Source organism: Podarcis liolepis, assembly GCF_965112155.1.
Source record: "Podarcis liolepis genome assembly, chromosome: 16".
Classification (NCBI taxonomy): Eukaryota; Metazoa; Chordata; class Lepidosauria; order Squamata; family Lacertidae; genus Podarcis; species Podarcis liolepis.
The window spans coordinates 13958603-13975236 of record NC_139567.1 but is presented as its reverse complement, the minus strand read 5'-3'; the positions used below and the strand labels follow the sequence as shown (position 1 = coordinate 13975236).

At 45.0% G+C, this 16634-nt stretch overlaps 1 protein-coding gene across 14 annotated transcripts in view; it reads right to left on the bottom strand.

The window, feature by feature from the left end:
* ST3GAL4 (ST3 beta-galactoside alpha-2,3-sialyltransferase 4) overlaps positions 1–16634 on the bottom strand; it is a 185116-nt gene that overhangs the window by 87668 nt on the left and 80814 nt on the right. For all 14 annotated transcript variants that reach the window (XM_083480700.1, XM_083480685.1, XM_083480701.1 and 11 more), the window contains one exon: positions 11622–11786. The gene's annotated coding sequence lies outside the window, so the exon portion shown is untranslated. The remainder of the gene's footprint in view (positions 1–11621; positions 11787–16634) is intronic.

Sequence of the window (16634 nt, the reverse complement as noted above, 5' to 3'; positions counted from 1 at the left end):
AATGCCTTTGGCGGGTTCTGCTAAGGTTTGCTGCATCAAAGGCAGTCAGCCAAAGCAATCTCAAGAGCACAGCACGGCTCGACGGCTCCAGGACTCCAGGAATGGCAGGACACAGAACGGCTCATTGCCCCAGCCGCACTCACACTTTGTGCAAACTGCATGCTAAGTCCTACTCAGTTTAAAAGAGGCTCAGGTGGATCCTGACATCCTAATAAGTCACCAAATTATAATGCCGGGTCACAACGAGAGGCAGCTGGCTGGTGACCTCCAGCCCAAATAAAGCGTTTAGGTAGTGTAACGGCCCAAAGGGAATGTTTCCCTTCATTTTACATTCATTCTATCTGGGCTCTATGTCTATCTGGGTTCTATGTCTATTGAGTTACTGGAGATATTTTACATTTATTTTTATCTACTTGTACGCTCTGTGAAAACCTGGCAGGGTTAAAAACTGAGATATGAAAGCCAGGAGCTAAATGACACCTTAAACCGAGGTTATGGGTGCAACAATGAAATGTCTAGGGGCGCTTTTTTATAACAAGAATACAAACCTGAAAATGAATGAGCTGCAGCTAAAATATTATGTTCATTTTTCACATGGGGTGGTAGTCCTTCGCCTGTCCACCCCTCTAATATTCTTAAGGGGGCCTCTTCTCCAGTCTTCAGAGAGTAGCTGGAAGTGGGGAGGCAGAAAAAGGTCTGCCTTTCCTTCCACTCTGCAGTTTTAATCTGAAATCTTAAGCACAGTATTGTGTCCAGAGCTCAGAAGCTGCTCGCACTAATGAAATTCCCTGTCGCAAAATGCACCTAGAACATGGGTAGGCAAACTAAGGCCCGGGGGCCGGATCTGGCCCAATCACCTCTAAATCTGGCCTGCGGACGGTCTGGGAATCAGTGTGTTTTTATATGAGTAGAATGTGTGCTTTTATTTAAAAGGCATCTCTGGGTTATTTGTGGGGAATAGGAATTCATTCATTTCCCCACCCAAAAAAAAAATATAGTCCAGCCCCCAACAAGGTCTGAGGGACAGTGGACCAGCCCCTTGCTGAAAAAGTTTGCTGACCCCTGACCTAGAACAATGGGAGTTTCAAACACTGAAACCTGGGCATAGGGTTTGAAACAAATACTGATGTTTGAAACAAATACAAATTAGATAGATAGATAGATAGATAGATAGATAGATAGATAGATAGATAGATATAGGCAAAAATGTACAACTGCCTCTGAGGAACAATTTCAATACAGGTGAGAAGCAGAGGGAGCCTTAGCTATCAATTCCTAAGAACAACTGGCCCTCTAATCTGTCTAAACCCCATCTATCTGTTTGAATCTGTGTCTAGTACATGATCACTGCTCATGTTAAATAACAGCATTTTTGCAGCAATAAAAGCCTGCTGGAGATGTTAAAAATAAAAAGGCAACATTTTCCACATTTAGTGGACATATTCAAAAATGAAAAATAAAAATTAAGGGAGAGTAGAGAGAGACTGCACGTTATTGAAAATGTGATTGGATATGTTATACCACCGACATCTTCTTCTTTCTTCTCTGGCTATATGGACGGATTTTGTGATTGTGAAACAGCATGGAGTGAGTTGGAAAGTGATGACAGCTGCTAAGGTTACAAATAAGCCCACAAAACTTATGTAGCCTGCGAAAATGAAATACTAGCCTGCTGAGGGCTGGCAAAAGAAGAATCAAAATGGGACTATCCCTCCTGCAGAATTCTGTGGCATTTCGATGCTGGGCGCAGAGTCTGCCCACCTGTCTGCCTGCAATGCCTTCTCACCTGTAACCACTATAGTTGTCCTTTTAGCTAGCAAACAGAAACACAGTGATCCTCTTGAAGGGAAGCACAGCCTAGCTAATGCCTGCAAGATTGCAGAGCAGGGGATGAGGAAGCTGCCATCCTCCAAGTCCCATCAGCCACAGCCCAAATGGTCAAGGACCATCTGGAACAACAACATCTGGAAGGCCAGAGGTTCTCCACCCTGGCTGTAGAAATAATAGAATAAATATATCGAAGACAGGGTAATCCAACCTGCGGCCCTTTTTTTCGCGGCCGTCTTCAACATTCAAGAAAAAAACATATTAAAGCCTTTGAAATTTATTTATTGTGTAGTGCATTGTTATCGAAAGTGTTTGTTTAATAATTAATTGTGTCTTTGAGGGCATATATTACCTGTGTATTTTAAATCATCTTAAATATATTGCAAACACTTTAATCTACGATATGGAATTTTAATTCAGTTTGTGGCCCACGGGTTCTGTGTTGAAGTACTCTTGCGGCCCACTTGGTATGGAAAGTTGGGCCACCTTGATCAAAGAGAAGCGGAAAGGAGGGGTCAAAAGAACATAGGAAGCTGCCTTATATAAAGTCAGACCATCTAACTCATTGTTGTCAGCACTGACCAGCAGTCACTCTCTTGGGTTTCAGACAGGGGTCCCCCTCCCAGACACATACCCTACCCACTATACCAGGGATGGGGAACCTGTGGCATTCCAGGAATCCGAGGGCCATTATCCCTGACTATTGGCCATGCTACTCTGAAGCTGATGGAAGCTGGAGCTGGAGTCCTTCAACATCTGGAAGGCCACAGGTTCCTCATCCCAGCAGAACACCACACCAGCTCCTCCAAGTGTTCCTATTTTCCAGGGACAGTCCCGGATTTACAGAAGTTGTCCCAGTTTCTGATTTGATCCTGGAATGTCCCGCTTTTCCTTAGGACATCCCTACTTCCCTCAGAGAAATGCTGGAGGGTATGGTAGGATGTCCCTATTTTCATCGGAGAAATGTTGAAGGGTATGGAGTTATCCAACCACTAAACCATCTGAATGAAGCTCTGTTCAGGGAAGTTTTTCAATGTTTAATGCTTTCTTATGTGTTTTATATATGTTGGAAGCTGCCAAGAGCGTCTGGGGAAACCCAGTCAGATGGGCAGGGTATAAATAGTTAATTATGGAATAGGACAGCCCTATTTTCATCAGTGTTTGGATGGTATGCCATGCTGGGTCTCAAAATGCAAACACTTGCCTTACAAGTTACAGGGTATAAGCATGGGTACACAGTCAAAGACAAAACAAAAATAACTGTGCAAGTAGATGTGGTCCCAACACAATTTCACGAAACTCTTTATCGGGGGGGGGGGTTGTAAAAGCATACAAAATTACACACTCTAGGAAGTGTATAACACCTAATAAGCTGTCATGAACAAATACTTCAGTCTCAAACCATAATTTTCACAATATATACGGTTTAAACCCTCAACTTGTAAGCAATATTCAACACACTCTGCAATAAACTACAGAGAATCAGATAAGCCTCAAAGGCATATAAAAATAAACACCGATTCGTCCCCCCAGCCCAACAGCCTATATACTGTACACACACAGTACAATAAAACTCAAAACTTGTGTAGTGCTTCCTGATAAAAACTGCTTATGACAAATTTTTCTGATGCAGCATATCCAAGCAAAATTGGTTCACATTTTGTTTCATACACAGATATAAATATAACCCACTGTATCCTAAAACAGCTAACCCTAACTACCGGTAACTTCAAAAGGCCTTGTTCCAGCTTTTTAAAATAACAGGTTGATAATCTGGTAAATTTTTATTCTATTATAACTCACATACCACACCACAAATCTCACATTTATCATGCTATGACTTGACTGACAGCCACTGCACTGTAATCAAAAGCAGTACAGATACCCCCAAAATGCAGCACCCCTAATTACTGAGGTGACCCCATTGTGAAGGAACGTATTACTATCATGTTTCCGAAGGAAACTCATACTCTTATCTTAACAGAAACAAATATTATGCTTTGTCGTTAAGCCTTCTCTAGTATGAAGCCTCGTAATCCACATAGAGGAGTTTATATCTAAATATATTCCTTCTTTATAGGAACAACTTGCTCAGCAAAGCAAAATCTCCTATCTCATGCCCTGCACCCATACTGTAAGTAATGTTTAACTAGGATTTCCACTTTTATTTTCTGTTTTATATTTTTACAATGTTTACCAATTCTGAACGGCACTTTATGAGTTGGCGTCCCCACATACATCTGTTTTCCCGAGAGTTAACAAGTGATTCTGTGCCAAAGTACTATTGAAGTTTATATTTGTGTGGACTACATGTTGGAAGAAGACTGGAGGGATGTCACGAGGTTTCTCCGCTTTCCCACTATGGGCTGTCTAGGGTGGCACATTGCTGAAATGTCTAGACATAAATGTTATGATCCAACAAAATCTCTGACCCAAGAGGTTCACTTAGCAATGCTATGGTGTGACATAATATTTATTCTTAAATATTTATTTCCCAGTAGTTAGAGACTGCAGGGATGAATAGCTTTCAAAGAGTTTTATATGATGTTCTCTATGTAGGGTCATCACAACAGCTTGAAACTGCTCACTAATGTGCTGTATTATAGTTTTTTGTTGTGTATCTTATGAGGAAGGAGGAGGAGGAGAATGGTCTAAAAGGCTTCCCCAACCAGATGTTGTCAGAGTATTAACTGCCATCCTCTCTTAATACAGTCGTAACTTGGAAGTCAAACGGAATCCGTTTTGGAAGTCTGTTTGACTTCCAAAACATTCGGAAACCAAAGTGCGGCTTCTGATTGGCTATAAGAAGCTCCTGCAGCCAATTGGAAGCCGCGGAAGCCCCGTCGGATGTTTGGCTGCCAAAAATAGTTCGCAAACCGGAACAATCACTTCTGGGCTTGCGGCATTCGGGAGCCAAAACGTTTGAGAACTAAGCTGTTCAAAAACCAAGGTACGACTGTATTGGCCATGCCGACTGGAGCTCATGTAAAGTTGGGAGTCCAGCAACATCTGGGGGGGCACCATGTTGGCTACCCCTAGTCTAGACCAATCCTATTCAAGGTCACAGTTAAGAGACAACCTAAGGCATCCCACAACACAGTGCAGAAAGCTCCAAGCTGTTCAGCCCTGTACTTCTTGCATCTATAGAATTTCCTTCCTATATCCTTGTTACATTAACTTTGTTGCATAGGAGTGTGCTGGGATTAGAAGGAATCTTACATTTGCTCCAACTGCTGTGCAGCTATTGTAGGCAGTCCCACCTCCCCCTCCAGCCCAGACCACTGAAGTGCTCAATCTGTCCAATTAGGCAGCAGCAGCCATGTGCTAGCAAAAGCTATCACTAAGCTAAACACAACACACTTGCTAAGGCACACTCTGCTCTGTCCTTCTCCAGTAGAGGTCACTAATGCATATAATAGCATGTGTAAACCAGAGTCATCTTCATCTAAAATACAGGTCTCCCTAGACTCTACTTAGCACAGTCTGTTTTGTCTAACTAACTGATAACAGGCTAGCCAGATTAAGCTGATTTGCTCTTTTCTTCTTCCCTTTCCCCCCGTCTTTTTTTTTGGGGGGGGGGGGCTGGGAAGTAGCAGCATGGGTAGTGCACCCAGAGATTTTGACCTTCCTGGTCCTTCCTGCAGCCTGGTTTCCAAAACTTAAAATTCTGCACACAGTCGCCAACACTGACAAATCCTCAGGCCACCTGCCCAGCTGCTGGTACGAAGGAGAAGTGCAACAGAATTCTGCAAATGCTTTAAGTAGGAAAGACTCTGAGATGGAAGCTGATCTGCCAGGAGCAGAAATGGGAAACATGGTGCAATATCGCTGTTGTTGCTTTCAAAAAAGAAAACTCTGCGTGAACCAACCCAATTAAAAATGGAATTCAAACCGAATTCAATTAAAAAACCAACAACAAATTAAGACAAGGGGGGGGGGAATAGCATCCTGTTGCAGATGTCAATTCACTGAACTGTGAAATGTGTTCTATTTTGTTACATGGCTGGTTTAGAAAAAAAAACTGAGAAATAACTAGTGTACTAGGCTAGAAGACAGCTTCAGACAAGAACAGGAGTTAAGATTATTTACCTTGAATCCACATAAGGGGTTTGAGAATTAAGGATTACGCATCCTTACAAATGATGACAAGGAGAAACAATGTACCAGATATGACTTATTATATTTTCATCCTACCTTTCCTCCATGGAAGGCAAGGCATTTTACTCACAGCATAAGGATCTAGGGGAGTTCCCTTTCCGGGCAGTGACGAAATTCCTATTTGCCCTTTGATTCAGAAGTAAGATAATTGCATACCTTCAGACTATGACCACATTCACAACATACATTTAAAGTGCTATCATGTCACTTTTAACAGCCATGGCTTTCTCCAAAGAGTTCTGGGAGCTGTAGTTTGATGATGGTGCTGAGAATTGTAAGGCGCCCCTATTCTCCTCCCAGAACTATAATTACTGTACCAGAGTTCCCTGTGAAGAGGGACTGATTGCTAAGCCACTATGTAATAATATTACAGGGACAATAGGGGTCTACTAACAACTCTCAGCACCCCTAACTAACTACAGCTCCCAGAATTCTCTGGAGAAAGCATGATACTGCTATAAATGCATGGTGTTAATGTGGCCTATGGGTTGCTTTCGGCTAAACCATCCCACGTGCTGAATGCTTTTGCAATCACAACGTAACTTCCCCTCCCTCTCTCTCTCTCCCTCCCCCACCCCTGCACTACCCAAATGCCCTCTAGGCATTTTTCCCCCCTAACCCTCCGGAGCAGATTTGGGGACAGGGATATGAGAGGGAAGGAGAAGTTCCATTGTGCTCACAGAAGCCATCACGCACGCACAATGATTTAGCTGGATGCCGCGCTGTGTCCTGGGTCCTGGAGCAAACAGCCCTGGGCTAAAAAGCAAACATATATGTCTCATCACAATCAGCACATATAAAGTGGCTGGCCTTATTCCACGGACAGAAAAGTACTGCACACAGGGGCGTAGCGTGGGGGGCGGTGTGTGCGGGGGTGCTGTAGCCCCAGGCACACAATTTTTGAGGGGGCACAAACCAGGAGCCCCCAGGCAGGTGCCGCAACGCATCCCAGCCCGGTGCTCCTCTCCACCCACCAAAGACCACATCAGCTGATTGGGCTCCCCCAGCAGCATGGCCCCACTTTGCACCAGTGGAGGAGAGGATGGGGTCGCTCTGGCAGCATCAAGGGCTGGGCTGATGCCCCACCCACCCAGTGCATGTGTGCCTGCCCCAGGCACCAGCAACCAGTGCTATGCTGCCGATTGCATGAAAGGACTCTCTTTACATGAGAACCTCCTGTTACTGTTATTTTTAAAAAAATTGCATTTTTATTGCATCTTTTATTTCTTACATATTGTACTCCACAGAATCAAGAAATGTAAGTGTCAGGGGTTCAGGGACAGAGGTACAGGGGAGGCAGGAGATGGAGAGCGATGGGGATGAATCGCAGGACAGCGAGGAAGAGGATGACAATGACTCAAGGCATTCCATGAGTCTTTCCAGCGAATCAGAGGATTCCCAGAAGGGGGCGCCGGTGGTCAAGGCAAGGGGAGCCCCAGGGGGGACGTGTCAGGAGCAGGGGGCCAGTGGGAGATCCCAAAGTGGCAGCTGGGCGTCTGGACCAGCCTCCCCGCCAGAGTGCAGCGAAGGGGGAGGAGGTTCCAGTGTATCAGGAGAAGCAGCTCTGGCAGCAGAAAGGGAAGGGGGGTCGGAGCAAGCCACCCTCCCGGAAGGGGAGGGGAGTAGTGAAGGGAGTAGTGTAACTGTCAAAAGGAAGGTTAGAGGTTGGGCGCGCGCGCCAAGTTCAAATGTGGAGGCGCGCGGAAGAACAGGGAGCCCGGAGGAGGAGCCAAGTCCCAAAGCCCGCAGGAGGGAGGGAGAGCAGTCTGGGGATTCCACGGCAGGGGAATCCAGGAGGGGCGAAACCCCAGCGGGCAGGAAGACCCTGCGGAAAAGGAAAGAAAGGAAGAGGTGGAGCAGCGTAAGCCTATTAAACTGGTGCAGGGGAGGGACTGATTCAGAGGGGACTTCAGCGGTCTAAGCGTAACAGACGTGGGGCTGCACGCCTCGGTTGTGGAACCAATAATGAACTGCAATAAACATCCTTGTATATAAGAAGAACTTGGCGTTGGTCTTTTGTGAGCTGAGACCTGAGGCAGCCCTGACAGTAAGCAAAATATAAAAGAAATTAAAATCAATATGACTATTAAGCGTGAGGGATGTGACGTCTCCCGTCTCCAAGCACAAGGCACCAAGGATCACCTGAACGAAGCTCACAGATCACTGTCAGCCAGCAGATCACTGTTTGGGGAGCCCTGCTCTAGGCTATGGAAACTAATGGGCATTATGCAGCATGGCTCCGAATCATACAGCAATTATGTTAAACCTACTTGAAATATACTTTAGCACAGTTCTTTATTGTGCTGCCTCAAGTTTAGTTAGGTAATGCCCTGCATTTATTTGGCTTTCAACAATGTGACGTGTTCACACGCACACACCTACTGTAAACATGACACTAGTCCTCCAGTTGCTCAGTTTTGTGCAAACGAAGCGCTGTACAGGTATTGGCCAAGGTACAAAGTAATGTCCCTTATCAATAGCCCCGCATGGCCCAAACCAAACAGACCCACAGGCATGAAGGAATCAAGTAAACAAGTACATCCACAAACGAAAGAGTCCTATTTCAAAAGAAATTGCTCAATGTTTGACTAGATATTGGCAGACTGAACTGGCTCTGAACACCACTTTGAGTACTCTTAAGCCCTATCCAACTATAAGCTTCTTGACATTGCAATATGGTGCCCTCATATCCCCTTGGTGCTTTTCAAGCTCCCAAGTCCCTCCCATTATTTATTTAGTTTTAATGAGGTTGTTGGGGTTTTCTTCTTTTTTGTTTTGTTTTTTTGCAAACAGGGTTTTCCTGTTTTTTCAGGGTGAGGTGTGCCGACTTCTTTTGGTCTCTGCTTTGTTTGTTGTGGGCAGGATATGAACATGAAACCGTTTTCTTCAATGAAAGGGGTGTTTTGTATGGCATGTCTCAGATTTCCAAGTGTGCCCCCAGCCTCAAAAAGTTGGGTGAGCCCAGATCTATCCTTTACAAATTGTACAATAGATATACAGTGGTACCTCGGGTTACAAACGCTTTGGGCTACAAATGCTTCAGGTTACAGACTCTGCTAACCTGGAAGTAGTACCTAACTTTGCTTCAGGATGAGAACAGAATTTTGGCAGCAGTGGGAGGCCCCATTAGCTAAAGTGGTACCTCAGGTTAAGAACAGTTTCAGGTTAAGAACGGACCTCTGGAACGAATTAAGTTCTTAACCAGAGGTACCACTGTAACTTAATTCTTCATCGTTGGCCTTTGTCCAGTTGGGGTGGAACTCACGACTGGTGCCTTCCAGATGTTTTGGACAACAACTCCCATTAGGCCCTGACAGCATGGCCACAAACAAACGGTAAAGAAGGAGGAAGAGGGCAGCAAATCCTGAACTATCCAGGGGCCCCAAGGTCTGAGTAGGCTGGCAACGACTATTTTACATGGATTGCATGCATTCAAAATAAACAGTCCTGCAGGTGAAAAGTCCTCCTTGCTACCAAGAGGTTTGCACCAGCTGTGTTGCTAATTCAAAAAAAGGGGGGGGGGATTTGTGGGATCTTTCTCATGCTTTATGATATGCAGTATTACAGAATCCTGGCTGAGCCAGCAAGGCAGTTTTGCTGGCAATTTCTTGCGTTTGTTCAGCTGCTCAAGAACATCATGGGCAATATAATTATCACACACACACACACACACACACACGCACGCACGCACACACAAATGCATACACTATACATCCTGCAGCTGAATGCAGCTGCAGCCGAGGAGAGGAGAGACAAAATAAATAAATGTGTAATGTTTGGTTTCTTCCTTCCTTCTTTGTCCATGACACAAATAACTGGTCTTTTAGCCCAAATACTGACCGGTGGAGGCCCATCTCTATCTCAGAGGCAGGGGTATTTCTCGGAACCTCTACAGTACCTAATCCACTTAACTGGGGCTGCCAGGATTGGACCTCATACCTTCTGCATGTAAAAGAGGTACTCTGCCACAAAGCTACTATGACACCTGTTCCTTCCATGGAGCTAAAGATTTACCAAGCCTCTCTATTTCAAAACAAAGCTTTAGTACGAAATAAGATTCATAACCATCTTCAAAGTTGCCATCATCTGCTTCTCCTCAACACCCCCTCCCCACCCAAATTTTTTATTTTCTTTTTATGTTGTGCATATAACACCACAAATTGGCACAACTCCACATTGACCAAGGCTAAACATTTACATATACACAATAGCAAAAAGATGAGCAAAAAGAAAGGAATTCGCCAAGGTTAAAGTTGTGGTTGGCAAGTTCGACTCCTACTCCCCCCCAGAATGTACTAGGCAAAAGGATAATAGAGATTTAAAGTTCTCATACATGCCAGAAGATTTCCAAAGACTTAAAAGAGTGTGTCCATTCAGCTGCAGGGATGGAGGAGGGAGGAATAACTGCATGGTGTGTGGAGTGCAAATAAATGTAAAATAACAGAAGGCAGCAAGAACAATTAGGCTGTGCTCACACTCCAATGTACTGCACACTCACTGGGTTTTTAATCCATGATCACATAACAAAAATGCAAATACATCATGCCCTTTGTTATGAAATGCTACTGTTTGAGGTGCTGCTTCTCAAACCAGCTTCACGCTAACTGGCCTCCTTAAGCTGTTTCTAATTTATCTCTTGCCAAGGTGTGAACACTTCTGAAAAAGCGTAAACAGAAAGGTAACAAAGCCCTGCAGACGTGAAGTTGGGGGAACAAGGATAAAAGGAACTGATTTTTTTGTATGTTAAATTTATATCCTGCCATTCCTCAAAAGGAGCCCAGGGTAGCAAATTGTCTTGCTCCAGCCCCTAACAGCTTGCAGTAAGCGTCCTGTAGAAGGACAGGATTTGGGGGTAGTCATGAGGTTAAAAAAAGGGGGGGACAGCTCAATTCCCTGTGCTATATATGGATGTTTCAGGAGGAAGGCAAAGGAAAGGAGTGTATTTTCCTGCCTCCAGAATCACCTCCCTTCCACTGGTCTGGACACAGGAGGGGAAGCGTCCTGGCCAGGGCCGGATTTAGGTTTGATGAGGCCCATAGCTACTGAAGGTAATGGGGCCCTTTATATGTCCAGCTGTCCTTTGTCAACAACAAATGGTCGCTGTTTTATGTGTTGAATAAATGCTATATGGTAATTTATGGACCTAATAGGTATCTAAAGCCATTTGCACATGCAGAATGTAGGCACCCTATATATAGAAATGAGCAAACCAGTGATATTTTAGGGAGCAGGCTAGCAGGCAGGGCCCATTGCTTACATCACAGGAGCCTACACAACACAAAAAACTGTTACTGTATGTAGGTTTTATTTTTGTTTTTTATCTTATATTTTGGAAATGTACATCTTTTTTTCCTTTAATTTTTTAGGGGGGCCCTAGAGTGGGGCCCTAAGCTATAGCTTATTTAGCTTATATGTAAATCCGGCCGTGCTCCTGGGACATGGCTGCCACCCATAGCTGTCAACTTTTCCCTTTCCTTGCGAGGAATCCTATTCGGAATAAGGGAATTTCCCTTAAAAAAGGGAAAACGTTGACAGCTATGCTGCCACCCCTTCCCCTGAACAGGAAACTCCACTGAAGAAGTGGAGACAACCTTTAGTGTGCCAGTCTCACGTGCAATCCTTATTTCCGGACTTACCAGTTTTGCCGTATCCCTCAGGAAATGCTTTACACCAGGGGTGGCGGCCGTCAGGCCCTTCCCCTTTCCTCCAGGCTCATTTCCCAGAAGTTCAAGACCTCTTGAAATATGCACCTCCCTTCCTGGAAAATATCTGAAAGGCCACACCAAGCTTTTGAGGCCCAGCTGAAAGAAAAGAGATAACAAAAATTAAGGAAAACGTGCCTGCGCAAATGACAAGATTACAGTTACGCTTCCTGAAAACACTGTGATAAGTAGCAGCACTGCTGCTAAGGAAAGAAAATTATAGTCATAATGCTCATGGAAAAGGGTGGACGGAAGGGAGAATCAGGATTTTTATGTCTGTTGTTACTGTTATCTTTCTTCTCACTTTCAATAACATTTTAAATAATGTGACCCAATGGACGGTTCCCCACTGCCACCTTCCTCAACCTGGTGTCCTCCACATGTTGTTCGGCTACAACTGCCATCATCCCCAGCCAGCATGCCTAATGGTCAGGGATTGTGAGCACCAGTGTTGGAGAAGACACTAACAAATCTACACACACACATACAGATGCACCATGGTCTTGTGAACTAATCATTATTAACTACAATTATTGGTAGTAGCTACAGTGGTAGAATTTGTGTAGTGCCATCAGTATGTACTACAGGAAAAGTCCATGCCCCAAGGAGTTTACAATCCAAATTTCACCAGGAGAGGAGGAAGGCAGAAATGGGATGAACAAAGAAGCAATTTGTGGCTGTTTCCATTGTGCCTGCTTAAGTTTAGCTATGGGCCAAGTTACAACTGGGCATGGAAACTTGGAGGTTTATACCACAGAAGAGCTGAGTTTTGAGGAGGAAAAGAGGCTGCGTCACACAGGTAGACAGCTTCAGAGACAGCATACAGACCATGGTGGCAGGGCAGAGACTTCGAGTGAACAGGAAAATCTCAGAGTATAGGTCTTGGGCAGAGATGTATGAGGAAAGAACTATGGGGAGATGAGCAGCGGGCTGCAAACTGAAACTCTGAACCTGAATTAACTCAAGTTCTGAATATGTCGTGAGCCTTACAACACTGGGGACAGAGATCTGCAACAGACCAGCTGCAAGCAACCGAGGGAGCAAAACCATGGATGATATTTCTAGATATATAAATATTGAGGAATAGGGAGATACGGTAATTCAGCTTTGCATTCAACATAGTTTTACATTGGTCAGCACAAACAGCAGCACAAATGTATTTAGGGGACAAAAGAAAGTCTCAAGGCACTTAGGGTGTTGGAAAGAATTTTTTTTCAGAGGCATTTACTGTTGTCACTTCTTCCCCACTCCAGAAGCCATCCAAAATGAATGGTGTTGTTGTTGTTTAGTCGTTTAGTCGTGGTCCGACTCTTCATGACCCCATGGACCAGAGCACGCCAGGCACTCCTGTCTTCAACTGCTTCCCGCAGTTTGGTCAAACTCATGTTAGTAGCTTCGAGAATACTGTCCAGCCATCTCGTCCTCTGTCATCCCCTTCTCCTTGTGCCCTCCATCTTTCCCAGCATCAGGGTCTTTTCCAGGGAGACTTCTCTTCTCATGAGGTGGCCAAAGTATTGGAGCCTCAGCTTCAGGATCTGTCCTTCCAGTGAGCACTCAGGGCTGATTTCCTTAAGAATGGATAGGTTTGATCTTCTTGCAGTCCATGGGTCTCTCAAGAGTCTCCTCCAGCACCATAATTCAAAAGCATCAATTCTTTGGCGATCAGCCTTCTTTATGGTCCAAAATGAATGGCCACCTATAAACACCCCTATCAATCTGCAATAGAATTAGCTAAACTGTTGGAACACCAAGATCTGCTCATAGGCACACATCCTGCCAAGCTCTATCTTCTGAGAAGCAGTGCAAGGATAAGACTGACACTGACATTTACAATCCATGTTTTCCAAGGTGGACAGGCCTGATTCATTTAGATATGTTAAAAGGGAGGGAATGCAACTGTGAGACCTGGAACCTGGAACGGGCTTTTTAAAAACATTCCATATAATTACAAGGCCAATTCAAAGCAAACCAAAGGAAGCATATCTCGGTTTACAGAATTTCTCAACCTTGAGTCCAAACTGCAATCTCCAGTTAGTTCCAGTGCAGTCAAAGCAAACCTAAGTCTTCTGAATTCATGGGTCACAACAGCCGCCTGCTGCCTCCTGGTCTGTTTTGGAGGTCAACATCCATCAGTGATGAATGCTGCAGTTCAAAACATCTGGTGGGCACCTGGTTGGGAAAGGCTGGGTTGCACAATGGGACTAGCAGCAAGGCTAGGAGTAAACTACAGTTCCCAAGAATCTTTGAGGGGCAAATTGCTTTAAAGATATGCTTTATACCCAGCTAAAGCTGACACAGGGCACAGTGCAGTGGCATAGAGACTGAGCTACACATCTGGAAGTCTCAAGCTCAAACTAGGGAAGGGCCATAAGCTTAGTGGCAGAACATCTGCTTTGCAGGGATCAGTTTCAGCTTGTTCCTTGCTGGGGCAACTTTAGAGCTCTGTCTCCCCTGGAACACAGCCTGATCCTTGCCTTCCTGCCACCCTGATCTCTGCCTTGCATTCAGCGTGAACTCTGCCTTGCTTCACTTTGCCTTGTTATCCCCCCTGAACCTTCTTTCACCTTTCCTTGTGAATCTCGCCTTGCCCTATACCCTCTTAGAGCCTTGCTGCGCCACAGAGCACAACACCTTGCAATGAAGGGGAGAGTGGCTAGTAATACTGGTTTATCTCATAAAAGTTTTTGTAAGGTTTACAGCTAGAAAATGCAACTTCCTTTGAACATGATAAAGCACTATGCACTCCTTAAGCATCATTGCATTTTAAGGAGGAGGTGCAGGGACAAAGAGCAGTTGTGGGTCTTATAATGGGTGAGATAGGTGAAATAAGAGTTAGGCAGATAGCTGCCCAGTACTGGAAAGAAGTGGTGAATCCTTGTTGAAAGAGGATGGGGGGGGGAATGCAAAACAGCAGCAAGAACTGGAGGAAAGAAGCAGGGCTGGTGGGGAGTGAAAAGTGGGGGGAAGTCATTGTGGCTCTCAGCCACATGGTTTTCGTTGTGGCTTCAAACTTGACAGTCCCTTGAATGCACTTCCGCAATACATTTAGGATCAGTGCAACCTTCTGTACACTCACACCGCTCTCCAGCATTCTGTTTTATTGAGCTTTTCAGAATTACATCCAAGGTGGTGGTGGAGGAAGAACTAAAGGCTAGAACTTCTAGATCAGTTAATGCACTTACAAACATTATCTTAAGCGCTGCAGCACATTCACAAACCAGAGGAATTGTCGTGGACACCACCCCACACCCAACTGACCGCAGCAAGTGCTTCTTTCAAGCCAGTGGTAGCTGGTGCCCATCAAGACTGTTGGAGCAGAACACAGGGAGCCCAAGCAGTAGGCAGTGCCCAAGCCAACAGCAGGCAGGGTTAACTAGTCTTGTCCCCATCCTCAGCTGTTCTGCTGCCATGGCCTGGACTGTCTGTAAGTAAGAAGGCAGACAGATGGAGGCAGACAGGTTGGTAGGGAAGTATCCCACTTGCCCGAATGGACCAGCATCCAGTGGGCCAAGCCTTCTTTCAATATGAGAAGAAGTAGGGTGAGGAGACCTTGTGGGTATCTATGCAGAACTATGCAGGCACATTGTGTGCCTGCGGTCACCATGCAATACACACAGTTCTTTATTTCTCTGACTTAACTCGGTTCACGGGATTTGGGTTCCAGCCATCAGACTTTCTGTCTATCTGAGTTGATGTTTGCTGCATTAAACTAATCCACAATTATCAGACCCCCCCCTTGTTTTTTTGCTGTATTCACTCCGTGTGTATCCGTGATCCAACATGTGTCTACACAAGCACACTAATGTCAGGATATAAAATATTAATTTATTTCAGAATAAAATAGCTTCTGTCCCTGTAATTGATGTCACTTGAGAGCATTGTTCATGGTGCACAGTATACAGTGGTACCTCGGGTTACAGACGCTTCAGGTTACAGATGCTTCAGGTTACAGACTCTGCTAGCCCAGAAATAGTACCTCAGGTTAAGAACTTTACCTCAGGATGAGAACAGAAATTGCGCGGCAGCAGGAGGCCCCATTAGCTAAAGTGGTGCTTCAGGTTAAGGACAGTTTCAGGTTAAGAACAGACCTCCAGAACGAATTAAGTTCTTAACCTGAGGTACCACTGTAGTTCACATTTTGCTCCATGTCCACATCCCAACATGCTTCACAAGCCGAGAAAGAATTTATCAGATTTCCAAAGGGAAAAAACAATACAGTGGTGCCTCGCAAGACGAAATTAATCCGTTCCGCGAGTCTCTTCGTCTAGCGGTTTTTTCGTCTTGCGAAGCAACCCTATTAGCGGCTTAGCGCTATTAGCGGTTTAGCAGCTATTAAAGGCTTAGCGGCTATTAAAGGCTTAGCGGATTAGCGGCTAAAAGGCTATTAAAGGCTTAGCGGCTTAGAAAAAGGGGGAGGAAGCGGGGGGAAATCGGAACACTCGCAAGACGTTTTCGTCTTGCAAAGCAAGCCCATAGGGAAAATCGTCTTGCGAAGCAGCTCAAAAACGGAAAACCCTTTCGTCTAGCGGGTTTTCCGTTTTGCGAGGCATTCGTCTTGCGGGGCACCACTGTACAGTGGTACCTCGGGTTACATATGCTTCAGGTTACAGACTCCACTAACCCAGAAATAGTACCTTGGGTTAAGAACTTTGCTTCAGGATGAGAACAGTAATCGTGCGGTGGCGGCGCGGCAGCAGCGGGAGGCCCCATTAGCTAAAGTGGTGCTTCAAGTTAAGAACAGTTTCATGTTAAGAACGGACCTCCGGAACGAATTAAGTACTTAACCTAAGGTACCACTGTACAGCACATTGGAAACGTTTTACCATAACAATTAAGCTGTTTCCCAGCAGTTCCACTCATGCAATAGTCCCTTGCCAGATCAAATGCCCTGAGCAAGATCCATCTGTTCCTTCTTACCAGAGATATCTAATAAGAGCTACCTTATTA